The sequence below is a fragment of the Symphalangus syndactylus genome, chromosome 21, assembly GCF_028878055.3.
Source record: "Symphalangus syndactylus isolate Jambi chromosome 21, NHGRI_mSymSyn1-v2.1_pri, whole genome shotgun sequence".
NCBI lineage: Eukaryota > Metazoa > Chordata > Mammalia > Primates > Hylobatidae > Symphalangus > Symphalangus syndactylus.
The window spans coordinates 81,607,468-81,634,740 of NC_072443.2; the positions used below are offsets into that span (position 1 = coordinate 81,607,468).

The 27,273-nt window shown below is 39.1% G+C and overlaps 1 protein-coding gene across 21 annotated transcripts in view; it reads left to right on the plus strand.

The window, feature by feature from the left end:
- CADPS (calcium dependent secretion activator) overlaps positions 1 to 27,273 on the plus strand; it is a 477,516-nt gene that overhangs the window by 63,546 nt on the left and 386,697 nt on the right. The window lies entirely within an intron of this gene.

The following is a 27,273-nucleotide window of genomic DNA, read 5'->3' on the forward strand; positions in this document are numbered from 1 at the left end:
ATAAAGGCGACCAGTAACACACACCCCACAGGGTTATTGTCAGGACTAAGTGAGAGGAAGACTTTAATGCCCTGTTTCTTTTTATTTATTTGGAGACAGGGTTTTGCTCTGTTGTCCAGACTGGAGTGCAGTGGAGATCACAGCTCCCTGCAGCCTTGATCTGCCATACTCGAGCAATCTTCCTGCCTCAGCCTTCTGAGTAACTAGGATTACAGTTGCATGCCACCACACCTGGTGAATTTTTTTTTTTTTTTTTTTTTAACTAAAGATGAAGTCTTGCTATGTTGCCCAGGCTGAATGCCCTGGTTTAAAGCAGATGCTCAATGAAAGTCTTTACTATTGCTACTATTGTTAGTATACTGTACATTTTCTATGTACACAACATAATTACTTTAGCTATTTGGTCTGAACAATTTGTCTCCCAAATAGTTTGAAAATTTTCCCAGGGAAGGGTTAGGCTCTCATCCTTTATTAGTGTCTTTCATTCCTCTGTATCAGTCATAGCAGAACACAGCTGGCAGAACACAGCTGCCTCACCCAGACTGGGCAATTGAGGGGTACATAGTGAAGGGATTATTTAAAGAAGGTTGGACAGAGCAAGGAAAAGCTATAACGGATGGAGAAACTCCCTGGGGCTAGCAACAGCAGGGAGCCCAGAGTTTGTAGAGGCAAGGGAGGAGGTTACTGGTGAGAACTTGAAGCACAAATGACAGGCCACTCAACAAGAACTGTGGTTTTAGATACAGAAGTGCCAAAGTGCTAGCTGGCAGGAAGGAGCCAGTAGATTAAATACTCCAACCTCTCTCTCTTCTCACCCTGATCTCCTGCTGGTGCCTCTCATTGGCTGAGCTCAGCAGAAAAGCATCAGGCAAGGAAGCTGGTTACAGCAGTCTATAGAAATCAGCATCCCTGAACACAGAGCAGAGGGGAAAAGGGAAGAGAATGGATCTAGGAAAGTAAAATGAGAGTAGGCAGCAGAGCCTCTCCAGCCTTCAGTTAGTACAGCTGCTTTACATATAGTTAGTGCTGATACATGTTTGTGGAAGGAAGGGAAAGGAAAACTGATTGAAGGCAGTTCATAAACTATAGATAACTCATCGTTAAATGAAGATTGAGAAAAACACTACGTAATAGCATAGTAGTTTCGAGGTAAGATTTGAAATCAGACCAACCCCAGTGTGAAATCAGACCAATCCCTTAGTGCTTCCTAATGGAGTGATCAAAGGCAGTTACTAAATGACGTAGCCTCAGTTTCTTCCTCAGACAAAGGGAGATAAGGTTAATACCTAGTTCATAGGTTGCCTTTGAGGAGTAACTGAGAGGATGGATACAGTACACTGGGCACAGAAAGCAGTGCTTGAGAAATGTTAGCAAATAAATTCTCAATAACAGTGAGCATTTCTCAACTGGGGGCAATTTTGACCCCTAACCCCATTCCAGGGAACATTCTGCAGTGTCAGGAGGTATTTTTGGTTGTAACAACTGGGGAGTGCTATAGGCATGTAGTTGGTAGAAGCCATGAATCCTACTTAAATATCTCACCATGCCTAGAACTGCCACTCACAACAAAGAATTATCTGGCCCAAAATGTCAATAGCTCCGAGATAAGAAATCCTTGCCTGTACTGATTTCATCTCTGTATTTCCATCCTTGGGCCTCTATATTTCCTGATACTGGTTATTAAAATCCATGATTATTTATACTTTGCTGACTCTCAGTAAGTTGGAGATTTTTGTTCTCCTCTTCCCATTATAAGGTCAGGACATACTGTGTATATGGCACTTCGACACTATGTGATTTGTCTTTTCACCATTTGAAGTAAATAAACAAATATATAAATAAATATAAAATATAAATCACTGTGATATGTTGTAATCTGAACTACAGCCACCCAGTATTAAGGCACTTATGTCAAATACATGCTATAGATTTGCAAGGCATTAACAATACACAATACAGAGCTATTCCTCAGGGTGTTTCATATCACCAGGGAGCAACATATTGAAACATGCTGTTACTGCAGCTCTAATCTCTGATGAACCTCTTCCCAAAAGAAAAAAAAAAAAAGCCAAAAATAAACTCGTAAAGCTAGTGAGTCTAAACTAGGTCAGTGGAATTAAACATTAATATAAATAAGGGCTGTCCTTCACCATAATGAGAATGTATTTCCTCTCTCTCAGTCACTCACCCCTCTCACCCAACTCAGCCCTATTCTACCCAGAATCGCCCCTGGCAACAGTGGCCTTTCCTCTTGAGAAAGCTATTAAAATAGAATGCACTTGGCCTCAAGATGGCTCTGAGTCTTCACTACGTGTTTCATCTCCACCAACCTCAAAGGGGGAGTGGTTTTCCCGGCTCCCCAGTGTAGTCATTTATCTGTCCATTCATTCATCCGTCAAGTATTTATTGTGGTCCTCAACTTAAGCAGTACAGACATAATGGTCCCTGTCCACATGTAGCATGTAATCGACTGGGGGATGGAGACATTCATCAAGTAAGAAAACAAATTAATACGTCCTGATTGTGACCAGGGCTGTTCAAGGAGCAGGGAGGCACCAGAGAAAATAAAATCAGAGTCCTACTGAGGCAGTGTGGTCAGGAAAGGTCTTTTTGAGGTAATGACGTTTCCGGTGACATTAGAAGGCCTTCCAAAAGAAAGGCGGGAAAGGGGTACCTAGGGAGAAGGACTAACCTGTGCAAAGGTCTCAAGGTAGGGAAAAGTTGGATCTGTTCGAGGACTAGAAATTGGCAAATAAGGCTTCACTGGTGAGAGGATGTAGGACAAGATCAGCAGGAGAAAAACTTGAAGTTACCCTGAAAGTTATCCTCTCGTATCCTGGGAAAATGAGAGGATTTTTAAGCTACACGGTGACTTACTATCTGTTAACATTTAGAGTGCTTTTTCTATGGGCCAAAAACACTTTACAGATGACAATGCTAACACTCATATTCACCTTGTGAGATAAGAATGATTGTTATACCCACTTTTACAGATGAAAAGTGGAGGCACAAGGAGGGTAAGAAACTCAGGATCATATAGTTATACATCAGGGTTTCTCATCTCACCATTGACATGTGGGGCAAGGGCCATCGTGTTCATTTTGAGATGTTTAGCAGCAACACAGCCTTCTACCCACTAGATGCCAGTAGAAGTCTCCCCCTCACCTCCAGTTGTGACAGCTAAAAAAACATGTCCAGACTCTGCCAAATAGCCCTGGGGAAGAGGTGAGCAAAATCCTCTCTGGTTGAGAATCCCTGCTATATAGAAAAAAAAAAAAATAAGGAAAGCATCTCAAATGCCATTATTCAGTAATGCCCCTACCTTAATGTCTTACAGGCTCTTTAAGAAGCTTTCTCTGTATTTTCAAGGATCATTCATCTCAGAGCAAGGCTTCTCTTCTTCCCCAGGTAGTGGGTACTTGATCTTGTGGGTCTACCCACTCAATAAATCACCCAGCAGGTGTAGCGATGTGGAGTTGCATGGTTCATCTCTCCTATGCATTAAAACACATCTTGAAGGCAGAATAGTGGAGGTTGCTAAAAGGAGGCAAAGCATAGAAGAGACCAGTGTTCTCTGCCTCAGCCCTGTCCTTTCCTAAGTGTTCTTCTTGCTCATCTGAGAAGCCTACTCAGCACTGCTAAGTGACTGCCATCTGAGTCTGAGAGCTAGTGTCTCTTAACAGTGTGGACATATTGCTGGCGATGACCTATCTGTGGGCACAGAAGAATGCCTCTTTTCTCTGAATCAACATTCTGAACCAGACCAGAGCATAGTAGGAAAAAGCAGGATGGCTGGGAATTGCTTAGTGACCCTTGGGAAAGATCGTACACCATAGTGAACTAACTTCAGATTCCTGATTTGAAAAACTGTGAAGGTGTCAAGCATTATGAATGTCCACTGGATAAATAACCTATGTTTGTTTATTCATTCAATTCATTCAATACCTGGTATTTTAAAGGTATATTTTGAGCTCTTTTCACTTTGAAACCACCACCTTTATCCAGGGTCTCTAAATCAACCCTCGTCAAAATCCATCAGCCAGAGATTCACTGATTCATTGAATTAAAATGTTTTAGGTGTCTATCACTTTGAAGATGCTGGGCACCTGTTAGAGAGATTAGGAGAGGTTGACCTAATCTTGAAGAGGGGTGAGTGGGAGGTGGCTCAGTGAATGGGAAGGCTGTTCAGAGATTTGAAGAATGAGTAGAAGTGAATTAGGTAAAGAAAGTGGTAAGACGGAAAACATTCCGGGCAAAGGGTACAGCATGTACAAAGAGCCAGCAGACATGCTGGTTTTGTAGGTGCAGAATTTTTGGACAATATTTCAAGAAACTCATGCGAGTGTGTTTTACAGGCATGTAGGTTTGTGTGTGTGCACATGTGTGCATGTGTGTCTTAATTTGGCATAATTATGCACTGTCCACACTCCATAATACTAGGTTATAGTCAAAATTTGGCTTGGCCTTATGTGTCCTGTGGCTTAATCATGTTCCACTGATACATATTATTTGCTTACACAGGACAGACTTTTGCTGTGTAGGTCAGCTTTGGGAGGCAAAGTTGCTAATCTGAATCTTTCTCCTCACAAAGACTTCACTGGATAGAAACCGCAAAGCAATGTTTTAAAACAAGCAAAGTGTGCTAAAACAAAGAGTGATGTCTGCATGATTGTGTCCAACAAAAGAACTATAAAGAAAAAAAAATAAGATTCGGGAAAATCTAGACAGGCTCAATGATTACAACTGTAGAAAGAACATACATTTTGAGGTCAGAACCACCTGGCTGTAAATCTCACCTTCACCTCATGTGTGACCCTGAACAAAGCAGCTTCACTCAGCTGGGCCTTCTTTTTTAATCTGTAAAACAGGGTAATGACACATGCTTCACAGGTCAATTTAGGAGTAGAAATGATTTGTGAACAACACCTGGCACATATTGGTGTTAAATAAGTGGTAGCTACTATTATGGTTATTAATATCAAATTAAAATCAAACATTAATATCTAATTTGCTGGATTTTAAACATGGAACCACAGATTTCATTTACAGCTTCCTGATAGCCACAGCACAACAGGAAAGTCACATTATATTTTTCATGAATAAAAGCATAAAAATTCCTAAAGGAAAGACAAGATTATCTGGGACCTTATGCATGAAATAATGTTTTTCCTGGGTTTTCATTGAGGTCTCACTGAGAAATATAGGAGACAATATCTTTAACATCATCCCTGTGGCAAATAAATATAAATTCTATGTGCTTATTTCTTTTTTTAATCTTTCAGAGTAAGCCAAAGTCATAAAACCAAAGAACAGTTGTGGGGCAGGGATTATTTCTAATTCAACTTTAAATCTGCCAAAAAATTCTTGCATCAATGGCATTTATGGAGTAGATCATCTGTTCTTTCTTTTCTTATATTATAAGCACATATTTAACTAGTGCTCTTGAAGCACTATCTGTTAGTTAAGCCTCTCAGTAACTCTTCAAGGTTTGTGGTGTAATGCCCAGTCTACAGATTAAGAAACAGGTTCACAGTCCAAGGTTAGTCACCACACTAGGAAGTGGGGAAACCAGGACTTAAATCAAGATCCATTTGACTGACTTGACTCTAATCTTGCCATCTACTCCAGCCTACCACCTTAACAAATGTAGCTAAGCTCTGTTTTCCCCTGATGGGAAAATAAGGGTTTTGTATGAAAATAGAAAGAAGGAAAATTAAATTGGGGGCTCTAGGTGTAAAACTGTTTTATTACTAAGACATAGAGAAAGAATGTTTTGTAAATGAGTTTTCTGGGAGAGATATTTTAATCTTTTTGTTGTTGTTTTGGTTTATTCCAAACCATTTAACTAAAATGACATAGATAAAAAGCATATTAAGAAACATATTTAACAAAATCATGGCACTACAATATACATACCAAATTGCATGGGTGGCTCTGATTTTGAATTCTGTGCATTCAAAACCAGCAGAAATAAATGAACATGTTTATATTAACAAGGATAATGCAAATCTGTAATTTGTAACTTAAACATATTTCTATATTTAATAAGTCATGTTCACTCACATTCAGTGAACACACAGTAAACTCACATTTAAAATATCTTCCCAGTAAATTTAGTTTTCATTTTTTCTACATATTCTGGAAGAACATATAATAAATTAGTCATAGTCTATATATTAAAGTCAAATGATGAGTAACTTCAAAGGGAGTGGTACCCCTGAATCATAAAAAGAGTTTCACTTAGGATGATGACCTTAATATTTGCTTTCAACATTTTTTTCACCCAAAAGAATGATGATGATGATGGTGATAATGATGATGACTCTCATTTTAAAGAACTGAGAAGGGTCTACAATTTTACTCCACTGAGCTTCCTAAATGCTGGCAGATGACACAAAACTGTGAAAGTGACAAAGGACTGTCCTACTCACAACACAGCAGAGGGCATGTGGTTTCTGTTGGCACCAATTTCCCCTGTTCCCCAAGTCCTGGGGGTAATTTGAAGGAGCCCAGGCAGATCCCACAAACAGTGTGGGTCTGTGTGACAGCTAAGGAACCCTGAGCTTAGGAAAGCCCAATCTTATAAGGTACTGCTAGCAAACCTGCTCAGGAGAGAACCATTATCCTTATTATCCTAGTCAGGAAACAAATCTTCCCTCTGCCCTGCAGAGAAGCTCTATTTCTACTTTGCAAGACTGTTTGACATGTAAATATCCTTGAAAGGACAGCCAAGAATGAAAGTGGTCAAAGAAATGTAGAAATATCATGGATAATCACTTCCCAACTGTGACGGTGGTGGTGGTGGTGGTGGTGGTGGTGGTGGTGGTGGTGGTAGCGGTGGTGGTGGTAGTGGTGGCTAACATTTATTGAGCTCCCATTTCTCAGGCATGATCAAGCCCTTTGCATACATAATCTCATTCAACCCCATTATAAACCCCAAATTATACAGTATTGTCTACATTTATACATTAAAAATAGCTGAGGCTCAGAGAGGTTAAGCAACTGCCCCAGGGCCACATACACAGAAACTGGAAGAGCCAACACTTGAGTGCAGGTTGATTTGACTCTAGAATTTATGCCTGTAATCCTAACATTATCTTGCTGCTTGACAAAGTGTATTTAGAGCTGAATATATTCCATAGAGGAAACAAGTTATTTAAAAATAGAGATAAATTTAGGATTGTCTGTGAAGGTATAATTTTTCTTACCAAGATATCAAGGAAGAGTGTTTCATAGGTGAACTTGTTGAGCAAGTAGGTGACACAGCCGATTTGAATCTAGGTAGTCTGCCTCCAGAGTTAGAGCACACCAACAGGCTATATGGCTAACACTGGAGAGAGGTACCCTCGACTACAAAAGCCAGAATCTAGAGTTAGCTCTGGACCAGTAACCCCCTCTTTGGGTCTTAACCCTTTTGTTTAAGAAACGCACAGTTCCTCAGAGCACCCAAGTAAAGTGCTGTCAACAGTGGTGGACAATCTGTGAAGCACAATCTGTGAAGCACTGCTCTTCTCCTGGAGAACATGGGCAAGTTAGGCACACATGATGCACATATGCTGTCTAGAGGAGGGTCATTACAGGGTGCTGGAGGATGACCATCAGGTAAAGCTTGGACAAGCAGCTCTATAGAGTAATACTAGGAATGGCTGCTGAAGTTAATGCCAAAATATCTGCTGATGTCTAGAGAGACTCATGGCAGTGGGTTCTCCATCAGTACTTGGGAGCTTCTGTTGCTTTAAGGGCCAATACAGGTCATTCGTTCTTTACTCAACAATTTCTTAATGAATGTCTCCTATATGTGAGATCCTTGTTCATAATCTGGCATAAATGCTGACAAGCCTGTTACTGGGATACAAAGTGAAACATTGTGTAAAGAAGCTATGTAGAAAGATTAATGAGAGGAAGCAGGAAAAAGTACCTAATACATCCTAGGGATATTGAGGGAAGCTTCACAGGGGTAACATTTGGGCTGAACTTTAAAAGATGAGTAGAAAATTCATCTTCCTGTTTGTATTAGTGTTCTCTAGAGGGACAGAACTAATAGGATAGATGCGTATCTGAAGGGGAGTTTATTAAGGATTATTGACTCACACAATCACAAGGTGAAGTCCTACAATAGGCCATCAGCAAGCTGAGGAGAAAGGAAGCCAGTCCAAGTTCCAAAAACCTCAAAAGTAGATAAGCCAACAGTGCAGCCTTCACCAATGTAAGCCCAAGAGTCCAAAAGCTGAATAATTTAGAGTCTGATGTTCAAGAGCAGGAAGCATACAGCACAGGAGAAAGATGAAGGCTGGAAAATTCAGTAAACCAAGTCCTTCCACGTTCTTCTGCCTGCTTTATCCTAGCCACACTGGCAGCTGATTAGATGGTGCCCACCCAGATTAAGGATGGGTCTGTCTCTCCCAGTCCACTGACTCCAGTGTTAATCTCCTTTGGCAACACCCTCACAGACACACCCAGGAACAATCCAATCAAGCTGACACTCAATATTAGCTATCACATTGTTTATGTGCTTCATTGTATTTATCTCAGTCTGGAATGTTTATTTAATGCTTACTTGTATATTGTCTGTCTGCCATGTCTTTCATACTCACTTTTGTATCCCCAGCTCCAAGTATAGTGCCTAGAACACAGTAGATGCTCAGTATTTGTTGAATGAATGAGTGAATGAGTGAATGAATGAGTGTCAAACATTAAGTTTTGCATTTATTCTTCATGGTGGTTTCTAAAAAATATATATGTTACATTTTTCAGTCTCAAAAGATTATTTTGTTATAGATTACTTTCAGGAAACCTTTTATTTTTCTTTTTTTCTTTTTTTAACTTTTCAGTTCAGGGGTACAAGTGCAGGTTTGTTACATAGGTAAGCTTGTGTCATGGGGGTCAGTTACACAGATTATTTTATCACCTAGGTATGAAGCCTAGTACCCATTAGTTACTTTTCCTGATCCTCTCTCTCCTCCCACCTTTCACCCTCCAACAGGCCCCATTGTGTGTTGTTCTTCTCTATGTGTCCATGTGTTCTCATCATTTAGCTCCCACATATAAGTGAGAACATGTGGCGTTTGGTTTTCTGCTGCTGCATTCGTTTGCTAAGGCTAATGGCCTCCGGCTCCATCCACGTCTCTGCAAAGCACATGATCAGGAAACCTTTTAAATTTGCCTTTCTGGAAATATCTATCTTCTCTATCAAACAGGAGACGAAGTGGAGTGAGAGTTGATTAGATAATTCGTCCATTATTCATTAAATATTTTATGGGCATCTACTGCATGCAAAGTGCTGGGAGGGGAGCAGTCACACAGAAGGCAAGACTTGATCCCTACCCATGAGGAAACCAAACACAGTCACAGGACACAATTTGTGGGCCACCTATGTAAGAAAGAACAAAACAAAGAAATGTAACTGCCATTCCTCAAGAAAAGAATGGGGTTAAAGGGCTATTTCATGGACATTCCCTGAGGAAAAAAAAAACAAAAAGCATACAGTAACTCAAACTGATTTTCCGGGAGAAAAACTTTTGGGTTGGATAATACAGGTTAACTCTGTGCATTAATTTCTCCAGACTGTCTCAATGCCATCTCACTTCTCTTTTTCTCTTAGAATAAAGGAAAAAATATGCAGTTGGTGAAATTGTAAATATAAGCATGCTTACAGTTTTAAGAAAAATAATGACAAGCTTAGCAATATTCTAGCATTTATTTAATTAGCAGGTGATTACTAAATACTAAATTATGGGAAGCAGTGTTTTCATAGCAATGATTTGTTTACCCAAGGAATTTCTGTCACACATTTTTTGATTCCAACACTTCCTACAATTATTCAATTTTTTTCCTCTCTGCAGCACTAAAACACACAGTTTATTAAGTAGTCTGGCTTATCTGCAAATATGCTGATCCTGAATGGTTATAAAATATTTATGCAGGTCATTTAAGTTGAATCAGAAATGGTTTCCAATCAGAGTGAAATCATCTCTTAGTTTAAGCAAATGATGCCCATATAAATAAGAGTTGCAATTATGCCCATGCCTAGACTCTCTCTGCTATAGGCCTTCTCCGGAAAATTTTTTAATGTATTTTTAAGACATCATTTGTCTTCTTATGTAACTCCTTCACGGATTTCATCATCCTTTTTCTTAACTTGACCAGGTGCAAATTGCTGCCATTCATGAGCTCAAGAAAAGGAAGTTGTAAGCATGCTTCTTAAAAATTCAAATAAGCCACAGCATGGTAGCTTGTGCCTGTGGTCCAAACTACTCGAGAGGCTAAGGCAGGAGTATCACTTGAGCCCAAGATCTCTGGGCTGTAGTGCACTATGCCATTTGGTGTCTGTGCTGAATCCAGCATCAGTGTGGTTATCTCCTGGTAGCAGGAACCACCAGGTTGCCTAAGGAGGGATGAATTGACCCAGATCAGAAACAGAGCAGGTCAAACTCTTATGCTGTTTGTAGTGGAACTGCACCCATGAATAGCCACTGCACTCCAGCCTGGGCAATGTAGTGAGACCCTGTCTCTTAAAAAAAAATCCAATGACATAATACCTTCATTTTCCTGAATAAAACCTTCATAGCTCCTGGTTCTTACAGGATCAAATTCAAGCTTTTTAGCACATGATTCAAGACTTTCCATGACCCGGCCCATGCCATCCCTTCCTCACACTTAACCATCTAACATTTAATCATGTAGACTGTCCCTGCCATCATGATTTCTGTACCCCTGTTGATGTTGTTCCCTCCACCTGGAATATGGTCCCAGTCTTCTCTACTCAGTTACCTCCCATTGATCCTTCAGCAATCAGCTCCTTTTTCATGTCTTGCAGGAGGCCTTCCCCTACTATCCAAGTCTGGTTAGGAGCCCCTCTGTGGTCCGTAATACCAGTGGTAGACAGAAGGTTCTGTGGAAATCATCTGTCCACATGTGCCTTGCTTAAGAGACTCAAAGTTCTTCAAGGGCCAGAATGTGTTTTATTCCTCTTTGACCCCCAATGTCTGGCACTTTGTGGGCACTCAATGAATATTTGTTGAATGAATGAATGAATGAATGAATGAGGGCCTATGAAGAAGAACCTGAAACAGAAAGTTGGTAAAGCAAGATGGACCTTAAGAATACAAGCCTTAGTAAACAAGAACGGTCTGAAGAATCCAGCTAATGTAAAGAGAAGCAAATTTATGTATTTGTTGATTTAATGTTTATTGAGTGTCACATGCTAAGATAGAATGTGCAGTGATAAGAAAAACAAGGGCTCTACCTCATGGAGCTTACATCTAGGGCATATGCTAACAAGAGTATTTTTTTTTTTTAATGGTAAGTACTCTGAGGAAATAGAAAAGGTGAGGGTGATGAAAGAGTTGTAGTGGAAGAGGTATGGATTAGGAAGAGCAAGCCTCTTAGAGATGGTGATTTCGAAAATGGCACCAGAAGGGTGAGGTTTTGCCAAGAGCTGGTGGGACAGTATTCTAGTGTGTGCAAAGGCCCTGCAGTGAGACAGAGATCAAGATTTTGAGGAAGAGGAGGTCTGTTAGTATATAGAGATCTTTAATTATATGGCCATTTTCCGTCAAGAGAGATGGATAGTCTGAGTTCTTAGGAAGATGTCAGTAAACATGAGTGGCTTGTGGGTAGCTCTGAGACCAAAAGCACTCAGCAGCCTGCAGAGAAAGGCCCCCTGAGATCCCATAGCGCTCTGGCAAAGAGACGGTGATCTGAACAAGAGCCCGCCACAGGATAATTACTGGCATCCACATTCTCCAAACTGATGTGCAAGAAAAGGGAGAAATTCGATTTTTAAAAATTCTTTACCTAAACTACTGAGACCAGAATATTCATCAGGAAGAGCTCTTGTATTTTTTTTTTTAACCACCTTGCATCTGTCTTGTAAACATGAACAACAGATTCTCTAGTCCACAGAAATGTATCCGCAGGGCCCTCCCATCCTTAGGGAAAAAAGGTGATGGAATGAGCGACATTAGCAATAGTTTTTGTTATATTTTTCATTACCATCTACCATAAATACAGTAACAAGAATAGCTAATATTTACTGATTATGATTATTTACTAAATACCTGTGACTATATCAAACATCTCATGCAGAATGGTTTACATGTGGGCTCTGGAGTCCGGCCTCCTGAGTTCAAATACTACCTGCTCCACTTACCAGCTCTGTTGTTTTTCTGCAAGTTACTAAATGTATGTGTATTTATATCCTCATCTGTATAGTGGAGACAGGGGGCAGATAACTGCACATCCTGTGGACCACTGTGAGGAGTAACTAGGGAATATACAAAAAGTGCTTAAAGAAGCACTTCACACATGCTGATGTAAATACAAGCTTCCATCACTACTTACTTAATTATTATAACAAACGTATCTAGTTGACACAATTGTTATCCGCATTCTACACACAGGGAAACTTCAGAGGCTTTATATCATGTGCCAAGGTTTCATGGTTAGTAGGCACTGGCAGAGCTGGGAATTGAACCCAGACTGATTTTAGAGCCCAAGCTGTTACTCATCGTTCCATCATATTTTTTATTTAAATTAGAGTTATCACTGGATTCCACTAGTCCATTTATTCACATGTGTATCTTGGCAGATTTTGATTGTATATTTTATTTGCTTGTTCATTTGAGAGGGTGAGGGATAATTGAGTTGGAAGCCCAAGGGTCTTTAGTTTTGCCTGGACTTCTTGTCTCTAGGACACCCCAGGGAGTTCCACAGGCCCCAACAACAAATTGGATGTTAATTAGAACTCTTTCTCTTCTAGGGATTTTCCACAGTGTTATCTGTAATTTATAACTGATTTTGAGGAAAAAAAATCATCAAACAAATATGCATGCATGCACACATGCACACGCACGCACACACGCACACACACGCACGCACACACACACGCACACACACGCACGCACGCACACATTCATACCATATGCTCAGGATGGTTTCAATTTTTAAAAAAATTGTATCTGAAAGTCCATGAATCTATTAGTTCTCTTAAAAAACGGATTAATTATCCTCCAAAAGTAAGCCTATCCCTAATTATTATGAGATAACTGGTTTTCTGTAGCTGGGGTCAGGATGAGTCAGAGGAAAGAACCCAGTTACTTGGTACAGTCATTTTCCAGCAATGGTTTATATCAAAGGGTCTACATTCTGGTTTAACTCTGATGCTGCAAAATGAGAAATGATGCTTAATGGGGTGATCTGCTGCACATATTAGCTCAAATGCTGAATGTCTTCCTCCAAACTCTTCTATAATTTTTAATTCAGTTCATGGATAAATTTGGTCAACAGCACCACTGAAACTGATCGTGTATAATTCAGGTCTGTTCTGCATTCCTTTGAAGAAGACCCAGTTACAGAGAATACCAAAAGGACCTATTTTAAATAAATAGTGATGCCACATTCTACACCATATTAAATTTTGTTTGTTAATGTTTCACAAGCATTATAAATACTTGTTGTCACTTGGCGTTCATAAGTTCTTGCAGCATTTGGTCTGAAAGCTGAGCAAAGTAGGGGTAGTACTAATTTGTGAAGAAAAGTACTTCCAAACACTTCTTATGCTGACAACATTTAGGCAGTTTTTTAAAAGGTCATTCATTCCTGTATTTCCCATTTTACAGATGAAGAGACTAAGGTACAGAAAAGATTTAAAATGTGCTACTAGGTGGCAGAACTGGGCTTCCGATCCAAGTAGTCTGACTGCAGAATCCATCCTTAAACCTTCTCCCAAAACTATGTTATCAATAAATATTTGTTAGCTTTGTGCAGTGACTTATGCCTGTAATCCCAGCACTTTGGGAAGTTAAGGTAGGAGGATCGCCTGAGGCCAGGAGTTTGAGACCAGCCTGAGAAACATAGTGAGACCCTGTCCCTACAAAAACTAAAAAACAAATTGCCAGGCATGATGGCATGCATTTGTAGTGCTAGCTACTTGGGAAGCTAATGCAGGGGGATTGTTTGAGCCTGGGAGTTCAAGGTTATAGTGAGCTGTGATTTTGCCACTGCACTCCAACCTAGGTGACAGAGTGTGACTTTGTCTAAAAAATAGAAAATAAGTTTTTTAAGTAAATTAATCATAATGCGAGCTTTAATTGAGAAAATATACCAAGATCCTGTGACAGAGAACATGACATTTAAAAGTTAAACAAGGCTGGGCACAATGGCTCATATCTGTAATCCCAACACTGTGGGAGGCTGAGGTGGGAGCATTACTTGAGCCCAGGAATTTGAGACTAGCCTGGCAACTTAGTAAGACCCTGTCTCTACAAAATAATTTAAAAATTAGCCAGGCATGGGGGCGCATGCCTGTAGTCCAAGCTACTCGGGAGGCTAAGGTGGGAGGATCACTTGAGCCTGAGAGGTCAAGGTCAAGGTTGCAGTGAGCTGTGATCACACCGTTGCACTCCAGCCTGGGCAACAGAGCAAGACCCTATCTCAAAAAAAAAAAAAAAAAAAAAACATTAAACACACTCATTAGTCACATGAATTGACTCTCTTTTGACATTTTATTTGATGAACAATATGTCCGTACTGAAGTGTTTTATCTTCCTACATGCTGATATTGATTAGAGTGGTGCATCCTTGGAGAATGAAGCCACATAAGATTCAGCATCTTTTCAGCATGGGCTGTGGGTAATACCCTCATCTTCTGCAAAGGTCCAGCTGGTTTAAGGATGTGAATCTCCTGCAGCTTCATTATAAGAACCTTGATAAGTAAAACAACAGCAAAAATGACAATTTATTGTGTACATGCTATATGCCAGGCATGTGCTAAGCACTTAAAGTACATTATCTAATTTAATCTTCACAAACCGCTTCTGTTTAAAGGATGGGGAAACAGAGAGGTAAACTATCTTGCTTAAGGTAACACATTTAGGAAAGGGCATTGCCAGAACAGTTTGAAAGGTAATTGTCTTATCTGCCATGCTGTACTGCATAGTGCACATTCCTACATCTTTTCTGTTTTACTGCTGTGACTTATCCAGTGCCTGGTGCCATGAGCAGATACTGGTACCTGCTGACTTATTGAGAGATCAATTGGTTGCTTGACTGACCGATGCAATGAAATGGAAAGTTGAGCAATTTTCTCTAGAGCACTGCTTCTCATACATGAGTTTTCATATGAGTCACCTGGAGATCTTGTTAAAATGCAGATTCTGATTCAGTAGGTTACAATAGGGAATGAGATTCTGCATTTCTAACAATTCTGCATTTCTAGTAATTCCCAGATAATTCTGATGCTTCTGGTCCATGAGACATATTCTGTATAGCAAGGCTGTAACCTGAGCTGCCCAATATGGTAGTCACTAGCCACAGGTAGCTATTTCAATTAATTGAAATTAAATTCAGTTCTTCATTCACACTAGTCATATTGCAAGCACTGACTAACCACATGTAGCTATTGTCTACCATATGGTACAGTGCAGATATAGAGCACTTTTACCATTCCAAAAAGTCCCATTGGACTATATTGCTATAGAATATTCAGTGTGTATAGGAAAAGAATCTGCTTTAAGATTCCCAGTTACATTCATATCTCATTTAATGGACCTGGAATTTTGTCTCCTCTCTTGTTTTGTCCTATTCATATGTAAGTCACCTGAACATTTGATGGGAAATGGAAATATTGCACAAAGAATACTGATAAATACATATTTTTTTTTTTACTTAGGAGCCAACACATGTGCTTGAGGATAAAAAAAAAGTCATCATTTTTAAAATAACACAGAATTATCATGACAATAACAAAAGCACCAGAACTTCAGTGAAAATGTTCTAATTAGACTCAGAAAATATATGAGGGTGTATCTGCAAATAGACACTCTCTGGTCCCTTTGAATCACAATGTGACTTTTCTCCATGTGTAGCTTTGTTAAGGACTGGACTTCCATGAACGCCCAAAGGTCTAGAAGCCATAGTCATTGTCAACAGAGCAAGGAAAATAACTTTTGATCATTGACAATATCCTTAAAAATCACTTTTTCCAATCCTTTCATTTTATAGACGGGTAAAGGAAGGCTCAAACAGGAGATGTAATCTGAAGTTCTTGGTAGTTAGAGCTGGTCCTCGGTGCAAAATGATATTTGCTGAACTAGTATGAATCTAGTTCTGTGACTCCCCACTGTACTATTTGCCTCTAAATGACACAGTAATCACTGAAATATAGCACTGTTTACTTCCATTTCTTGTACTCTTTCAAAATATATATGGAGACATTAGATTCAGAAACAAATATACATGGAGACGTAAGATTCAGAACAAATTGTCTGGAATAGAAATGAATAGGGCTACAATATTTATAAAGTAATTTCTCTTGTATCAGTAGTACTTATTCATCATAGGAATTTAGAAAAAACAAATAAAAATGCATAAAATGTAAATCACCCACAACCCAGTTATTCAGAGATACTACTATAAAGTTGGTGATTATGTAGCCTTCTTATTTTTTCTGTGTCCATAATTTATAAAAATATATGTTGCATACTCTTTATGAACATTTTCCTGCATCATTTCATAAAATTCTAAATCATTTCTGGTGTCTGAAGTATTATTTCATTATATGATAATATCAAAAAGCACATATTTTAAAGAATTTTAAGCCTTCTGATGAAAATTTTCAAATTTTCCTGCAAAAAGCTTGTATTCACGTACCTAAAAGACAATATATAAAAGTAAACTCCCTGAGAGCATGGACTGTGGCTATTTTTTTCAAGGCTCTATTTCACAGTTCAGAATAGGACCAAACACATAGTAGGCCCTCAATAAAAGTTTGTTGAAGGGGGTAAGAGCAGGAGAAAATACGTTAAGGACTGGGCCGAGAGCCTAGCACATAATGAGGCTTGATACATGTTAATTATAATTATTACTTTCTTTGAAGTTATCATTATTCACATTCTCACTGCACTGCAATATTTTGATAGGTTTATTTGAAACTATGTCTAAGAATAAACATAAAACTTCTGAAAGACTCCAGCTACTTCCTTTGTCTTCTCATATGGATTACTTCTGTTGTCGAATATCTCTGAAATATCGTGTTCCGTGTGAAGCTGGCTTCTGCACCCCTCCCGCTTTTTTGCCAGCATATTTGCAAAACTTCTTCCTTGCTGTCAATTGATATTTACTGAGTCGCAAAGAACAACATACTGGGGCAAAGTAGCCTGAGAAAAATACTGTTAAATTTGTGAAAAACAAGGAAAATACTAACAGGCCTGCCATTTTCAATAAAATGCTTGAAGTGTGCTGATTAGACTCACATACTCCTACTCCCCTTTTGGGGTGACTATATAGTGGGTTTATTAAGAACACGGCTTTAGGTTGGAACTTGGAGTCTTACTCCATTCTGGCTGTGTGACTTTGGATATGTTCCTCAGTCTCCTTAAGTCTTGGTTTCCTCACTTGTAATAGTGGTGCTTATTTCTCAGGATTGTCAAAAAGAACCCCTAGGATAGTGCATATAAAGCTCTTGGCACCAACTCTAGCTCAGATAGTGGCCAATGATACCAGAATTTCATAAACGCCAGTGATTGAGAATGAATATGTGTCAGTTTTATGTTGCCACAGTTCTGTTTTACAGACTTGACATTTGCTTCCAAATTCTAATATATTAGTGCATTTGATTTTGCTGTGCTTACCACTTGCGGAAATCTTTCAGCAGGTTTTATTGAGCCCATTTTCTGCTTGGAGAAAATGAGACCCCAAATTGCACAGTAAATGCTTCTGATACGCTAGAGATTCAGAAAAATGTTGGAACTGGAACTTCAACCAAGGCATCTCCGTTTCCAATTTAAAGTGTCAGACTACTTCATGGTAACCATGCAAATGGTACTGGTGATAATAATGCTCATCATGATGCTGGTGGAAGTTTACATATAATGAATGCTTTTTTTGACCAGGCCATATGCATTTATATACATTTACTCATTTAATCCACCCATGAATATAGGTGCTATTTTTCCTAGAAGTTGAGTTTATTTGTCTAGGATCATATAGCTGGGAACTGCAGACATGTGACCAGAAACCATTTCCATCTGATGCCAAAATCTATGCTTTGAACCACCACAATCTGGCCAATAAAATCAATCATTCAGAAACTAATACCTGCTCTCAGCAAAAATCAGGGAGAACATATTTTTGTGATCATTGAATGAATGTCTTTGAAATCACCAGCATTGAATATGGAGCCGGATTAATATTGGAACCTCAACTCTGTTTCCTATTTGCAGTCCTATTTAAGATGAGTGAAAGATACCCTAAGCCCTTAGTCCTTCAAATTTAAAGTTCAGTAGAGTTTATTTTTAAAATCCTCTTGGAAAAATATATGGGCAAAATCCTGCTTTCCTTCATAAGGAGAGATTTATTTTGTCCGTATTTGTTAGCTTTCTGGTAGAGCACAAAAAGAGGGGCAAGATAGCAGTTTATTCAAACAGAGGAGTCATCTGATTGAAAATACACTAATAATCCCATTATTTAAGAAAGACCCTGTCTGCAGGAAATCCCTACCACCAAGGAATATCCTACATCAAAAGCTAAAACAGGGACTAAAGTGCACATTCAATAGCCTTGCAAATTTTACAAATACAGCTGTGTCGGGTCCCAAGGTCATTCTGATATGTCTTCAGAACACATGGATTGAAGGCATGGATCTTGTTTAAGATCATTTAAGACCTTATTTACGATCTTATTTAAGATCTAGACATTGAGAAGTGTGTAGCTCTCCATGGGTCACCGACTTCGTGGTAAAGTGCATGCTTTACTTAACCTTCTTCTTAACTCAGTTGGTTTTTATCTGAGAAAACCTAGGGATTCAGCCACACAAGCAGAACTCTAGAGGAAATTGAAGGAAGAATACATATGGTTATAAGTACTTGGCCTATGTCCTGCCCGATTTCTTCCAAGACCCTCTTATTTTTCATTCATGCACTTTGTAAATAATTAAGGGAGGTATCTAATGAGAAAGGTATTGCATTCACTGCCTGCCCTTCAGTTATTTCAGATCTGACTGTGTGGTATGTTCATATCACATCATTCAAGTGGGCCTTGAGGGGCATCTGACCTAGTTGAGCAGCTGTACCTTTAATAAAACTGCCAAAATAAGTATGACTTTTTTTACACAACTGTGAGAAACACATTAAAGACACATTGAAGATGACTTGTATTTTATTATTATATTTAGAACATGAATGATTGTGACCAGACAGCTTGATTTCATGATGATGATGACGATGACAAGGATGAGGACAATGATAATGATTGTGGCGATAGTACCTAACACTTTGGTATACTTACCATGTGCCAAAGACAGAGCTGCAACATCACATATTATCTCATTTAATCTTTGTAACAGTCATAATGCAGGTACTATTAATATACCTGTCTTACAGACAAACTGAGGCTTAGACAAGCCAAGCTATTGTCAAAAGGCCACAATAGATTCAAAATTCAAACTTCAGCAGTCCGATTCCAAAATGAAGACCCTTAATCACTATATCCATGGTTTCCAAGCTATTTTGAACACATATCCTATCGGTAAAATATTTTGAGGCTACCCTCTTCTTTGCACTCCTTTATTAATAACTAGTATTATGCTAATATACTACACATGGAAAATATAGATAAAAGTATACACTTAAAAGGGTGAGCCATAGATAAAATAATGTTTTGGTTGTGTTTATCAATGGTATGATAAATACATTGATTTATTTATGTTTTCACTCTCATGAAAATAAAATAATATTTTAATCAAAAATATGCTTGAATATGCTTCAGTATTTTTGAAAATTTTTGTTTCAGGCTTTCTGAATTAGTAACTCAAAGGCACAGTTCTGGGGCTTTTGGTTTTTTGCATGTGTGTGTGAGACAGGATCTTGCTCTGTCACCCAGGCTGGAGTGCAGTGGTGCGATCTTGGCTCACTACAACCTCCACCTCCTGGACTCAAGTGATCCTCCTGCCTCAGCCTCCCAAGTAGGTGGGACCACAGGTGCATGCAACCATGCCCGGCTGGTTTTTTGTATTTTTGGTAGAGACAAGGTTTCGCCATATTGCTCAGACTAGTCTCTAATGCGGAGCTCAAGCGATCCTCCTGCCTCAGCCTCCCAAATTGTTGAGATTACAGGCATGAGTCACTATGCCCTGCTTGAGGTTTTTAAAAAAATACTTGATCATAACTGAAAAAGATGCCTCAGAAATATCCTTAGATTCAAATGAAAGATAGGCATTGCTTGGCTGCCCCAAGATATCTGTGTTTCAATTCTACCCACCAACTACTCCAGGATTTTTTAAAAATCTGCTAGCAAATTGCTGTCTTTTCTAGTGTCAGTCATTGTTATTATTCAATAAATGTTTCATCTTTATATTTTTTTGAAAGTTTCTTTAAAACTTACTAAAATTCTTAGTTCAAAACCTCTGAGAGCAGATTAATCAAGTTTGTAAGATCATTTGCAATATTTTAGGAAGATGTGTGTGTGTGCGTGTGTGTGTGTGCGTGTGGGTGTCTGTGCGTGTGTGTGTTTTGTAGGGACAGGTTCTCACTGTCACCCAGGCTGAAGTGCAGTGGCATGATCATAGCTCACTTTAACCTCAAACTCCTGAGTTCAAGCTCTTATCCAAATTTAACCTCCTACTTCAGTAGCTGGGACTATGGGCATGTGACACCATACCTAGCTAATGTATTTATTTTTTTAGAGATGGGGTCTTGCTATGTTGCCCTGGCTGCTCTTGAACTCCTGACCTTAAGCAGTCTTCCTGCCTCAGCCTCCCAAAATGCTGGAATTACCGTTAGAGATTTTTATAAGCACATCAAATATATGGGTACATCATCACATCACACACTAAAAGAGTAATTTCCAAAAAGAGTTTCTACTTTCAAATTGCTTTCTGCATGACATCCTTTTTTTCAATGATTAACAAGAAAATAACTTTATTTTTATATATTTTTATTTTATTTTGAGCAGAGTCTTGTTCTGTCCGCCAGGCTGGAGTGCAGTGGCACGATCTCGGCTCACTGCAGCCTCTGCCTCCCACATTCAAGTGATTCTTGTGCCTCAGCCTTCTGAGTAGCTGGGCATACAGGCATGCACCACCATGCCCAGCTAATTTTTGTATTTTTAGTAGAGACGGGGTTTCACCATGATGGCCAGTCTGGTTTTGAACTCCTGGCCTCAAATGATCCACCTGCCTCAGCCTCCCAAAGTGCTGGAATTACAGGCTTGAGCCACCATTCATGTCCCTTTTTTTTTTCTTTTTGAAAAGAGTTTTTCTTTGTGTCCTAGATGCTTGGTTTTTTTATGTCTTACTAATTATGATGGTTTCAAGCTATCATTAGCTGACATCTCAAGACACAGTATGCACAGGGCATGGTTCAGTGTTGATGATGATCCATATATCAAATATTTTTCCTGCTTGCACTCGGAAGGGCTGATCTTGAGAGATTGGAAGAACTCATCTGTTGTAACCTCCTGATACGGCCAATGAGACATAAGCACAGTGTTGATTCTGCCATTTTCCTACTCACTGTGCTTACCTTCTTATCATCAACTTAATCACCTTGAGCAGGTGTGGGAGCAGGGAAGCTGATGGGTCTTTAATAGTATCACATTACATTCTTTCAGTCTTGGGAATGACCAGAGATCTCACCATTATGTACTGAGTGAGTAATGCAGTTCTATAAGAAGGTTACTTTGGTATCAGCAACAACAGCAAAAACGCTGGTTGGCAAAGCAAGGCTCAAAGTGTATGACATTCAAAAAGCAGCTTTTCAAAATATTTGCAGTGTGGCACAAACAAATGAAACTCTCACAGTGCCAGGAGGTTGAGATGAAACATGATCATGGTGGGAAAGTTACGTTGCTATAAATAGACCTGGTCACTGGCATTCCCTGACTTTGACCCCGCCACCACTCCCACCAGAGTTATATCACTCACTCACTTTTAAAAACACTCTAAATTATGAAAATATCAAACATATATACATATAAACAGGTAGAGAGGTTAGTTTAATTAACCCTCTTGTACCCATCATCCAGCTTATTAATGATCACTTCATGGTTAATCTCTTTCATGTGTGCTCCCCATGCTCCTGAAATGAATTATTTTAAAGCATATTCCAGGCATAATATTATAGATATTATAATATGAATCTCCAAAATATAAAGATCTGTTTTTCAAACATAACCCACCGTACCATTATTACACCTGAAACCCTAACAACTCTTTAATATCCTCAAATATTCAGTCAGTTTACAACTTCCTTAAAGATCTCACAAATATTTTCTAGTTCATTCATTCAAACCAGGTTCCAAATGAGCTGCATACATTGCAATGGATTGATATGGCCCTTATGTATATTTTAATCTATAGAATTTCTCTCTCCCTATTATTTTTCTTTTTTGCTTGCATTCTTTTCTTGAAGATACTAGATCATTTTTCTTAGAGAGTTTCCCACAATGTGGATTTTGCTGGTTACACCCGTTGGTATTATTTAACATAGTTCTCTCCATTCCCTATAAATTGGTAATAGGATCCAGTGATTATCACATTAATATTTGATTCTTCTACAAGAATACTTCAGAGGCAGTATTTGTACTTCCATCAGTAGACACATAATAACTAGTTCTCTCTCTTTGGGGACTGTTAATATCCATCAGTGACAATTGCCTACATCTGTTATTTTATTGGGAGTTGCAACAGGGTGAAGAGTATCATTCTATTTTTCATGTATTAGCTGGAAAAAGCCTATAAAGAGAAAGTTTTTCTCATGAATTATTTATTTAGTCTGAGATGCAATTCATATGGTATGCACAAACACACACAAAAAGCTTGATACTTATGTTATCAAAATAATGGGTTGGTACCTTAACATCCTTGGAAGGTGATCATTTATATATTTTGTTTTATGAGTAATGTTACGATTGAAATAATTTGACTTCACATCTATGTAGCCATTATTTTTATACATTCTCAAACCATCTTTGGCCAGTGAGAGCCTCCTTTAATTGGTTCCTGTGTCCTTTTTAAATAGAATCTCAGCAGTCTTTGATAGCTTCCTTAATTTCCGTTAAGTGTCATCATGTACATTTCATGCTTAAGACAGGAAATCAGCCATTGTTCCGAGGAACCCTGGTTAAGTTTCATAGGAAATGGTATTCAGAGGTCACACTCTAGACATCATTTCATTTTAAGCTTTGGTTTGTCTTCCATTTTTATAATGTAAGTGTGCATGTTTGCATTCACACATGTATGCACTTGTATTTCTCTCCTTCTCTCTTAGATAAATAGTACCATGCTATACATGTGTTTCTCCACCTCATATTTTTAAATTAACAATATCCAATGGAGTTCATTCTGTAACAGTATCTAAAGCTATTCTCCACTCCTTTTATACTTGCACAGTACTTGAGTGTGTGGAGACACAATTGTTATTTAACCAGTCCCCAGCAATAGACATTTGCTATTATAAGTAATACTTTAACAAATAGTCTTGCATATATATCTTTTTTAACTTGCCTCCCCTAACTTTATAATTGTGTCTAACAGGTTAAGAAAATTGCCTAAGGTCTCACAACTAATAAATGCTGAGCCGGAATTCAAGTCCCACATAGTTGTCTAGCTCCAGACCCCAGGAGTCCCGATATATATTTGCTGTCTTTCAATTTTCCCAGGACTGCTAACACATTAGACCTGGAATTAGTGCAGTGTAGAGGTACTGCTAACCTGAGGCTCAGATTAATAAAAATAAGAAAGAGTCTTGGTTTACCATTACTTGATAAATACAGAGTTTTAGGAAGTTGTCTTTCAGAACTTGGGTCTGTAGAAGGAAACAACCGTAGTTCTTAGTGGTTCAAAAAAAAAAAAAAAAAAGTTGAGGTGCTTGAAACTACAATTTACCTTTTACTAGGAAACAGAACACACATCACTGACATTGCTTGCCCAGGTCTCAGGCTGATGACTTAGGTCATCTTCGTGCGAGGAAAGCCACACATTTTTAGCCTTTATTTTCTTTCTGGAACCATAGCAATTTTCTGGAGGAATATAAGATGCTATATTAAAAAATGCTAGACTAGGCCAGGTGCAATGGCTCACGCCTGTAATCCCAGCACTTTGGGAGGCTGGGGCAGGTGGATAACCTGAGGTCAGGAGTTTGAGACCAGCCTGGCCAACATGGCAATACCCATCTCTACTAAAAATACAAAAATTAGCCAGGCATGGTGGCAGGTACCTGTAATCCCAGCTACTTGAGAGGCTAAGGTAGGAGAATCACTTGAACCCAGGAGGCAGAGGTTGCAGTGAGATGAGATCGGGCCACTGCACTCCAGCCTGGGCAACAGAGCAAGACTCCATCTCAAAAAAAAAAATGCCACACTATGTGCAAAACTCTTAAAATCCCATGCTTGTGCACCGAAGATAATTTTCGAGGCCACTTTTCTCTGATCCAGGGTTTAGCCCCCATGTAATCTAATATTTCTGCTCTTTAAATGCTGTACATCTTTTTAGAAAAAGAAATGTGACCATCATTCATGGCCAAATTTGACTCATGAAGCCATTTTGCCCTTTGGTGTCTTCATGAAAAAAATATGAGTCCAAATTTACTTCTTTTAATGACACATTAAGTAAAGTGTTGGGCATGAACTCATATCATCCATTGGGCCTCATGATTGTCAACTAGAATGGTAGCTCCAAAAGGGCAAGATTGTTTGCTTTTTAAGTTATCACTGACTTTTCAATGCCTAGAACAGTGCTTGGCACATAGTGATGCTTAACAAGTAGTTGAACAGGTGGGTGGATGGGTGCATGAGTGGCTGGCTGGCTGGCTGGCTGGATGAATTAGGGCTTCTGAAATTTGAACAGTAAGTCCTGATGTTAAACTTTAGAGAGGCTTCATTAATGCCCACCTTGTACAAAAATTACCAGAAGGGGGAAATGTCTTTTTCGCCCCCCTGGTATTTCTTTTCTGTCTCCCACCTTTGGATATCTTCTCCTTTCCCCAAATATTTTTAACCAACATTCCAGAATGATGCGTCTGTCCTTCTAAACCTTCACCAAAAATTCAGATCTCTCGGGAGAGCAGATGTCAACTGAGTATGGGTAAAGGGAGACATTAGGAAATGAGTGACTAGAAATTGATATTTAGCTTTTCATAGAAGCTTCTTAGAACTCAAAAATCTCAGTCAAATTGTGAGGGCTCTGGGGACCAAATACAAATGAAGAATTTCAGTGAAGTGAAGGCTGTAAGGCCTGCTCTGGTCCTTTATTTTTATTTTTATTTTTTCATAATCAAAGAGATCCAAAAGGTGGTCTTTGAGGTGCAAAGACTTGGAATGTGCAGCTTTTGTATCTCCCCTACCATCTTGCCGTCTGCTTGGCTTTGAGTACTGGCTTCCATGGGGCATCTCAGATCACCTCAGCTGCCATCTGCCCCCACACACAATCGTGGGTGTGTTCTCGCTCCCAGGATTAGTTTTCTGTCTAGCCCTTTGGTCCCTCCCGACAGAACTTAACTTACTCTTTTCAAAATACTTGTCCCACATTGCTCCCCTGTCCATTTCTGCTCCTGGATTCTTGGCTGCCCATGCTGGGAGTCACGTTGTGTCATTGTCCCTTCTCTGCTGATGTGTTAGAGGCCCAGGAGGCTGATTCAGCGTATCTACTCTTCTCTGGGCTTCACACCCAACTTCAAATCCACTTATTCTTTGAAAGGAGGTTTGAAAGGAGGAGTGACTTTTGTATTTCTAAATGGGAGTGTATCCATGGAGTATGCATTCTGACATGGCCTCAAGTTGTTCCTGCTAGTAGATTCACTGCTCTTATATTTGGCAGCAGCCAAGTCAACTGCAAAAGGGCTGGTGGCTTTGTCTGCTGTAAGCCTTCAGGGTAGCAAATATTCCTGAGAGAGACTGTGGAGTCTGCCCTAGGACAAGTCTCCTGGTTATGTTTTATGTGAATATAGTAGTACGTGTCCTCTTACCCCAGAAAAACACACCTCCTGCAACACAAGTTTGGTTGCTTATCTGAGTATATCTCATTCATATTAGCAGCCAGAATCACAGATAATGAAGCAAATTGTACCCTAATAGTATCAGCCCTAATAGTATCTTTTAAAAAAATAAATGTATGAGTCCTAAGATATAGATAATGACTAACATTTATTGGATAGCACTTTACTGCCAAGCACTATGATAAGTCCTTTATATATTGTCAAAGTATATTTTTCACAAAGTTAAAAACATGACTCATATAAATATCTAATGAGCCATTATCAAAGATTTATTTAACTCATTAATGAAGGAACTAGCAAGATGGAAAAGCTGGTTCAAAGAGCAATAAAGGATGAGAGATTTTTACAGGCAGCTAGCAAAGGAATGCAAAAGTAAGTTTGCTGAGTTATATTCAAAATTGGTTAATGTTCATTAGATCAATAATGCTATAATTTGGGGGATCATCTTTTTTCCACTAGATAGAAATCATTTGCAACTTATCAGTATTCTACAGGTTAACATCTAGCCTCATGGAGTCTGGACCTAATCAGTAGAAAAAAGGAATTCAAACCAACTCAGAGTTTTTCTGGAGAATTGGGGGACCTCATTCTCCAAGCTCATTACACAATGTTCTTCATCACAAACCAGGTGACACATTTATCTTTTATTTTTATTTTCAAGTTTAATTTATAATTTTATTTATTTTTTTGAAATGGGCCTCTGTCACCCAGGCTGGAGTTCAGTGGTGCTGTCATAGGTCACTGCAGCCTCAAGCTGCTGGGCTCAAACAATCCTCCCATCTCAGCCTCCGAAGTAGCTGGGACCACAGTCATGCACCACTATGCCTGGCTGATTTTTTGAAAAAAATTTTGAGGTATGGGATCTCGCTATGTTGCCGAGGCTGTATTTTCACGTTTTAGGTCATTTTTCTATTTGGAAAATACCCCTGGGGCCAGGCACAGTGGCTCACGCCTGTAATCCCAGCATTTTGGGAGGCCAAGGTGGAAGCATTGCCCGAGCCCAGGAGTTTGAGACCAGCCTGAAAGAAAAAAAAAAAAAAAAAAAACTATGAAATAAAGTACCATAAACTCTATGTGCAAGGGGCTGTGGTAGCCACTAGCCCTCAGTTCAATGAGGAATCCCTTCTAAACAAGCAAATACTCTCAATGATGAGAAACTGCATCAAATGGCAACCTAATTCATTTTTAAAGAGTTCCAAATAACAGAACTTTATCCTTATGTTATCCCTAAATCTGCTTCACCGTACCATCTACTGTCTCCTGGTTTAGTCTTCTAAAACTGCAT